Source organism: Sminthopsis crassicaudata, chromosome 3 (assembly GCF_048593235.1).
Source record: "Sminthopsis crassicaudata isolate SCR6 chromosome 3, ASM4859323v1, whole genome shotgun sequence".
Taxonomy (NCBI): Eukaryota; Metazoa; Chordata; class Mammalia; order Dasyuromorphia; family Dasyuridae; genus Sminthopsis; species Sminthopsis crassicaudata.
The window spans coordinates 636,834,736-636,843,605 of NC_133619.1; positions in this window are offsets into that span (position 1 = coordinate 636,834,736).

Genomic DNA, 8,870 nt, shown 5'->3' on the forward strand with positions numbered 1-8,870 from the left:
CTCGGTCCCGCCCCCAGCCGGACACGCCCCCTCCTCATTGAGAAAACCCTCCTTGAGACGAAAATTAATTGTGGGGGCGAAGGGGGGAGCGTTTGGGAGGGAAGTGCGCAGTGGGGAGGGGGCCACCTGTCGGGAGGGAGGGGAGGGGCCGAGGGCTAGGGGACAGATGTGGGGTCCCCCCGTCGGTCTGGATCAGGGCTCCAAATGCCGGGGTGCGGGGCGGCGCGCGCCGCTCGTCCGGGCCCCGGGGAAGGAGTTCGTTCAGTCAGTGGAACAAACTCGCTCAGGCTGGGCCCTGGGGCTCGGAAGCCGGGTCTCCAGGGCTCCCCAAGTGGAAAAGGAGATATAAATGTCGCAGCCCCGGGGACCCGGCTGAGCCGGGGCCGCGGGGACGCGGGGCTATTTTTACCTTGAGAGCAAGGTAGATCGGGGTCAGATCGGGGTCAGCGGCGGGGGGGAAACTGAGTCTCGGCGATGGGAAGCCCCCGGCGCCGTCCTCCCTCCGAGCCGCCCGTCTAATCGCGGGCACTCAGGGCAAGGCTCTCCACACCAAACTCTGCCGAGCCTTTTTTTAAATCGGGAGCCAGGAGTCGGGTCCCCCAGACCCTGTGGGGCCCGCTCTCAGTCACCCTCGGGACTAGGCGGCCCGCCCCCCATCCCTCCGCCGCGAGACCCCAGACATCCCGCTCCCACACTCCCTCTGCCTCTTCGCTGCCTCCCCGTCACCCGGGAGACGCAAGTGGGAGGGGCCGGGACCAGGAGGCTGGGAACCGAGCAGCTTGTCCTGACGGTTCAATGAGGGTCCCAGCCGCGCGTTCCCACGAGGGCCAAAGAGGTCCAGGGGCAGCTGGGACAAGCAGGTGGGAGGGAAGGGCGCGTCCCTGAGAAATGCCCGCTTCCCACAATCCGGGAACAGAAGCCAGGACACCTGGGTCCCCAGGAGCAGGGCAACATGGGGGGGGGGCGGATGCCTCGGACTCTGGGGCAGCCGTGGGAGCGGGGGCCTGGACACCTGGGGAGCCTTCGGAAGGAGGGTGGGCGAGGATGGGAAGCCCGGCTCTCTCAAATGGGAGTGGGGGAGGGGGCAAGGGGGCAGATGCCCCAGGCTCCACTCTGAGAGACGCCATGTCCTGCAGGGTCAGAAATCCGGCCTTAAATCACCCGGCTTCATTGGATTTAGCCACCAATCCAGATGCCTCTCTCTGTAGCCCCCCCCAGCACGCTGCCCGAGGATTTGGGGATCAGCACACGCCAGACATCTGGCTGGATGCCTCGGTTCCCGAGCTAGCAGGGGCTGGGGCAAGGAGGGCGGGGCAGGGCTGGAGGAAGGAAACTTGGGCACCAGTTTCCCCAGATGCTTTCGCTCCCTGCCCCCCACGATGGGGATGGAAAGAGGGAGCGTCTGGGATGAGGCCCTAGGGAGCCAAGTCAGGAAATAAGCCGTTGCTGGGCAAAGGGAAGGAAAATAAAAGTGCTGGGGGAGGAGAAGTGAAGAGCAATGGTGAGATGGGATGCAAATTAAAGATGATGAGATTCCTGGCTAAAAGCAAGTCTCCCGGACTTTTTCTCTGCTTCTAGAACCAAACTAGATTAAGTTCTACTGATCTGAAGCACTGTAAACCCTCCCCTAGTTCCAAGTCCCCGTCCTCCAATCAACCCCCCAAGCCCCTGATTCCTTTATGCCCCTTCTAGCACCCAGTGATCCTTGGAGGGGGGGGGGTGGCCCTCCATTTTCCACTTTGGGATCTTGGATTCTTGCCCTTTAACAGCTCACACAAGAGCCCCAAGAGCCCCTGGATTCTTTAGAGCTGGCTTCCCTGAAAGAGCGAAGCTTAGCGTGACTACAGGACACAAGCAAGGGAAAGGGAACAAGGATTCTGAGAGAGATCCAGAGAGAGGACATTAAGGAGGCAAAAATTCTATTAAGAATCAGAAATTAAAGGAGCAGTTTAAGACAGAGGGGAAGTGACATGGAGGGTTTAGAGAGCTGGAAACTGGGGCTCCCTCTAAAAACAATCTCTCAACAGGGGGTGCTAAACTCCTGGGTAGGAAGTATTCAGGGAAATTGCCAGAAGGGAGGAATGGGGGTGCCCAGAGTGATGTAATTGTGAGAGTAAATCTCTGGGAGCTAAAATGAGAGCAGAAGAGGCTTATCCCTTACAAGGGACCAGCATATGGTCCAGGAATTATAGGATGTGGGTAAGGGGAGAGACAGAGTGACTGCAAGAAGCAATAATATTCATTAGTTAATAGTTAACATTTATTAAGCTCAGAAACCCTGAAAAATCTCCCCATTGCTCAGGAAGGGATCTGTCAATAACCCATTTTTACCCTCTAAGCCCACCACAGGCCTAGAGATCCCATAAGACTTTGTGATGCCAGTTGAGGTAAGGGAACACAAACTAATATACCTGTGATCCCTAAGGAAGTTTACCCTAGGTACAGCGAGAACCACAGATCCCTTCCTATAGCCTAGGTGGAACTCAGAAATACAACAGATAAGATCCCAGAGTCCCCAGTGGGACCAGGAGACCCCACAAAAACATAGCTGATGGTCTTACCTATGATATAACAACCATGTGAGACCAAAAGGATCCTACAATTACCAAAGTGATCAACATATATAGTAGGAGGTGCAGAATGCCAGCCAAGCAGCCCTAGGTGCTCAGTAGGAATTCAGTAATTCCATGGTAAGTCATCTGTGAACCCCCTAGAAACCTCACAGGAAGCAAAAGAGGAAGCCCCATCTTGTTCCAAAGATATCATCATAATACTGCTGGAAGTCCAGCAATCACCCAGAAAAGCCACAAAACTGCAAACTGGGATCAAATCCCCTATAATGGCCCCCACTGGGGGGACAGCAGAGTCCTAAATCATTCAGAGTAATACATTTGTAAGCCCACTGGGAAATCAAGAATCCCATAATAATATCTCTGGGAGACACCAACTGGACCCCAGAGGTTCTAGAATAATTTCATCTAGAATCAATGAAAAAAGCATTTATAGAGTGATTATTATGTGTCAAGAATTGTGTTAAGCATTAGAGATAATAGATACAAGTAAGACAGTCTTAGCCCTTGTCAAGTGTTTACAGCACATAAAGGCGCGGTATAAAAGAGTGTGAGAAAGTAAATACTAAAGTGATAGGGTTCCCACACAAAACTAAAAAGAATTCCTGCTTTCAAAGAGCTTACATTCTCCTGGGCAAGAGAGAACAACTTGTAAACAAAAACTGCTTACAGTGAATAACAAATAACAATTTGAGAGGGGAAAGAGTACAACAGCTAGGAGACTGGAAAAACTTTCCAAAGGAGATGGAAAATACTCATGAGCTGGACCTTGAAGGAAACTCAGTATTCTGAAAGACTGAGGAGAAGAGAAAGTATACTCTAGGAGGTATTGGGAACAAGCTGGGTAAAAACATGGAGGTGAGAGATGAAATTCTGCGTTTTGGAAAACAATAAGTAAACCAGCTTGGCTATAACAAAAATCATGTGGAGGGAGGTAAGGTGCAATGGCTCTGACAAGAACCTTGTAGGATCAGCACCTCTGTGAACCTACTATATAAAAGGATCCTATAAGAAATCTCAGAGCATTCATTAAAGTCCCAAAGAGCCCTTGAACCAAAGACTACAAAACTAGTTCTTTTTTGTAATAAGGTTCCTCATTCTTCCCTGTTTTTAAATGGGGAAATGGGGAAAGAGGATTGGCAATAATGATGGCAAAAAAGAAAATGCCCCTGAAATATTTTAATGCACATAAAGAGAATGGGAGGAAATTCATTAGCAAGTACAGACAAGCAGGAACATTTTGAAAAATAGTATGTTGGATTTTTACTTAAAAAAAAGCGATCATTGGTTAATAACAATTAGGTAGACTTAGCCTTTTAAAAAAGCCTTTTACTTAGACTAATGTTTTCTTTTTTATTATTATTATATAGCTTTTTATTTACAAGATATATGCATGGGTTATTTTTCAGCATTGACAATTGCCAAACCTTTTGTTTCAACTTTTCCCCTCCTTCCCCCCACCCCACCCCCAGATGGCAGGTAGATCAATATATGTTAAATATGTTAAAGTATAAGTTAAATACAATATATGTATACATTAGACTAATGTTTTCAAATACAATCCTTTTGTATTCTGCTTGCATATATGTAAGTGTCTTATGTTTAAATTCTGAAAAAAAAGTTTAAAAATTTGATTTGTGTGGAAGTTTGGAGAAGCGAGAAAGTGATGACAGACTAATGAGAATGCTATTGCTGTAGTTCAGGTTAAGAGGTGAAAGGATCTGAATTACAGTGCTGGCGGTTGAGTTGAGAAGAAAACTGATGATGTGTTGTGGAGGGAAAATCCACAGAACTTGGAAACTAGATATGGGAATAAAAGAAGAGGGAAGAGTTGAGAGTTCCAAAGTTCTATGACCTGAAAAATAATGATTCTCTCAAGAGAAATGGGATATATAGGGAGGGGAGTAAGTTTAGGGAGAAAAAGATAAGAGAAGCAGGAGGTAGAAGGGTCTGTGGGGATAGCTAGATGGAGATGTCAAGCAGGTACTAGCACAAAGGAGAAAAGCCTGAATATTTAGGAATCTTTGGAAAGAGACAACTGACTCCGTGAATCAATGAGATCTCCAAAGAAGAATGTGTGGAGAAGGAAAAAGAGGGGGTTCAAGAAGGGGCTTTGGGGTACATCCATTTATAGGTGATAGGATATGAATGATGATCCAGCAAAGGGGATAAAAAGAAGAGGACAAATAGGGAGAACTAAGATCAGTGTTAGAAAAATGCTAAGGAGCTTTGATCAACAGTATCAAATACTATTGAGAGGCCCAGATCGATGGAAAAAGTCATTGTATTTAACAATTAGGAGAATATGGAGGGCAAAAACTAAGAAGTTCCAGTCCAGTGGTAGGGAAGGGAGCCCTTTTTTGTTTGTTCAGTCCTGCCCACCCCGTGACCCCATGTGGGTTTTTGTGGTAAAGATCCTGGAGTGGTTTGCTATTTCCTTCTTCAGATCATATACAACTGAGTTAGAAAACTGAGTCAAACAGGGTTATGAAACTTGCCCAGGATCACACAGCCAGGAGGTGTCTGACGCCACTTTTGAACTCAGGAAAATCAGTCTTCCTGATTCTAGGTCTGCCATCCTATCCACTGTGCCAGCCATCTCTGCCCAAGCCATTTATTGAGTGCTAGGTACTGCTAAGTGCTTTACAAATATTGCCTAATCTGATTTTCACAACAATCTTGCTAAATAAATGCTATTCTGATCCCCATTTAACAATCAGCTAAGGTAGAAATTAAACAACTTGCCTAGGATCACACAGTTTGCAAAGGGTGAAGAAATGAGTAGGATGTGAAGAACTAAAGGAAATGAATATAAGCTATTTTTCCCAAGACTGGCATTGAAAAAAGAAATATGGAAGATGATAATTTGAAGGGATTGCAGGACTAAGTGAAAAACTGTTGGTGTCTTGACAAATATAGAAATATGTTTAAGTGAACTGCACGTATTTAACATATCAGATTGCTTGCTGTCTTGGAGAGGAGGAAAATGAGGGAGAACATTTTAGAACACAAAGTCTTACAAAAATGAATGTTGATATTTAACATGTATTGGACTACCTGCCAGATAGGGGAGAGGGGTAGAAGGGGAAAATTTGCAACAAATGGTTACGCAAGAGTCAATGTCGGGAAAATTGCCCATGCATATGCTTTGTAAATAAAAAGCTTTAATAAAAAAAATGTTGAAAATTATCTTTACATATATTTGGGGAAATCAAAATACTATTGAAAATTAAAAAAAAAAAGAGGAAAAAAAATGAACACTGTTGGTATCTTCCCATTGCCTCTGGGATAAGATACAAATTTAAGGCTCTTGACAGTTTTGTCTTCTAGTATTTTTCTAGTATTATTTCAAGGGAAGGTAATGTAGTGAGATGGAAAGAATATTGTATTATATTTGAGCTAGGTTCAAATTCTAGATCAACTATTCCTGTGACACTGAATTTGTCAATGAAAATGAATTTTTAAAAAGCATTAAACAGTTATGATATGCAATGCACCGAGGATACAAATAGAAAAAGATAGGAGCTCCCATTGAACTGGGATCACAACATATATGCAAGATTTCAGTTTCAAATCAAATGGAAAGGTCCCATAATCCTTAGGGTGCAGCAGCAAATTGGGAATTTAAAAAAAGGTGGCATTTCATACCATTTCTGATAAAAACCAAGTTTTGCTTTGGCGGTGTCTAGGACTTGGGTAGCAAGCATTTCCTTTGCAGTCTTCACTTGCTGAGGGAGCAGCTGCTAGACTTCAGCTCCGCTGGGTAGCTAGCTAGAATGATGGCTGAGAGCACTGTGCTAGAAGCGATTTGCCAATGGTCTCGGTCCAGGGTCCTGGGGTTTGAGGGGACGTGGCAGTCAAGATTTGACTTGGCATAAGTACCATCTATCTCTCCCTTAAGGCAAGTAACAACCTTTTTTACAAAATCACCAAATCTGAAAGTTGGAAAGGAATTCAGGGGTCATCTAGTCTATCAAGAAAAGAATAGCTATTAATAGCTAACAAGTGGTTGTCCAAGACCTCAAAGGCACAGGAACCGACCACTTCTTCAGGAAGGTCACTCTACTTTTGGACATCTTCACTCATTAGGTATTTTTGTGTGATGTATAAGAGGACTGGCCTGTTTTTTCCTGATGTATCAGGAGACTCTTCCCCTGAGCCAGTATGAAACTCAAAGTGAATGAGAATGTAATGGGCAAGTGGCCTAAGGACCCAGTCTTTACAAGCATGTGCTCAGGTGATGCAATTCCCACATGGACTTTGGAGCATGTGCAGACATTCTATAACTAGTTCTGGTCTGCTGACCTCATGGTGAAAAAGAGCCTCTTTAATTGGTCACAACTTCCTAGCCAGAAATGGGGATGTATTTAAGATAGATTAGTTGAATTTCTTTCTTTTTTCAACTTCTTCCCACTGGAATTTCCAGCCTGCTGATTCCAAAGAAAAAAAAGAAACAGTGCTAATGTAAGGGGATGTACCAAGGGCTCTACCCAGCTAATGCTGACCTATGGTCAGTAAATACAAGCCCTGAGTTCTGTGGAAGAATATTAAAAACCTTTTCCATTCAACTGAAAATATTAAAAATGTTTTCTCCAAGCTAAAAACTCTTTTCTCTTTTAAGATCCCATGAAATGGACCTTAAGGTAACAGACCAAAGTCTAGGAAATAGATAAAAAGGGATAATCAAGATATCATTGCCTACCCATCCCCTGAAGTGATTGATGTCACCATCCCCTTAAAGGCAGTAGCTTTTTCATTTAATAATTGAGTTACTGGATCAAAGGAAGCTCTCTTAGTCCTCAGGAAGTGATCCAAGAAAGAAATGGAAAATGACTGTTTTGGGAGTGTTAACCTGAAATTGTATCTAACATCTTATCCTTGTTCAAGAATCCTATAAATATTACTTTTAAATCATCTCAGAAGGGGGCAGCTAGGTGGCGCAGTGGATAGAGCACCAGCCTTGAATTCAGGAGGACCCCAGTTCAAATCTGATCTCAGACACTTAACACTTCCTAGCTGTGTGACCCTGGGCAAGTCACTTAACTGAGAAAATAAATACTCTCAGAAGGCACAGTTGCGAACTTTCTATTATCTAGATATGATTTGGATATAGAATAATGTGAAAGATTGTTCTTACAATAGTAATTTTTTTTTATCCCTGACAATTCTTTTGTTTCTTTTTTCTTTTTTTTTTTTAATTTTAGGTAAAGGAGATTGGAGGATATGGTTCTGTGAATCTCAAAACATCAAAAGATCCAGTTGCCAGTAGGTCCAGGAGTGACCCTTATGCTGGAATTTACAACTAGCTTTGAGGTCTAAGGAAACAACCTTTCAGGACCCAGGACAGCAATATTTGAGCAAAGAGATTAGTTGGCCAACCCACAATCAAGAGTAGCAATGCTACCCTAGATCTGAACTTGGTGGAATCAATGTTATGTAAGAAACTGCATTAAGATTGAGCCCACTCACCCCAGACACTAAGGTGGTAGAGGTGCCAGTATACCCCTGAAATATTGAGAAAAACATTTTGTATTTCTGTTCTTGGTAATGATTAAATGGAAGTATGGTACCAGTATCTGATGGCTAACAGGAGGGAACCACATCAAGTTCATAGGACTAGAGAAGAGACATCCCAACCTCTTAAGGAAACCCCTAGAAATTGGAAAAGATATACCCATTATCTCTGGTTGACCAAAGGAAACTCAGTTTTTAGGGAGTGATCAAGGAAGGAATTAGATGCCTATTTTTGGAGAATTAACTCCAAACTGGACCAGAAATCTCAACATTTGCATCAAGTCTAAATTTGGTACTTTGTAGTTCCCATCCACTGTTCCTTGTTTTCCTTTCTATGGCAAACAGAATAAATTTGCTCCTTTTACAAAATACTTTCAAATACCTGAAGGCAACAACTCTCATGTTTTCCTATGTAAATCTGCCCAATTCCTTCAGTCACAGACTGACCCTTTTGAACACAATACTCCAGGATTAGAACTGGCAAAAGCAGGGAACAATTTTCTATAGCTTATTCCTAGAATGTCTCCCCTTAAAGCGGACTAAGACTGCCTTTGCTTTTGTGGCTACCACAGCACTTACACTGGCTTTGTAGCCCACTTAAAACCCGCAGATCTTTTTCTGAACAACTATCTTTCTGTGCTTACCCATCATCCACTTGTGAAATAGATATATAAGTGCAAGACTTTTAATTATATCTCTATTTTCAACATCTTCAATTTGGACCAATGCTTATGAAGATTCTTTTGGAATTTGATTTTTGTCTTCTGTTCCAGCTATCCCTCCCAG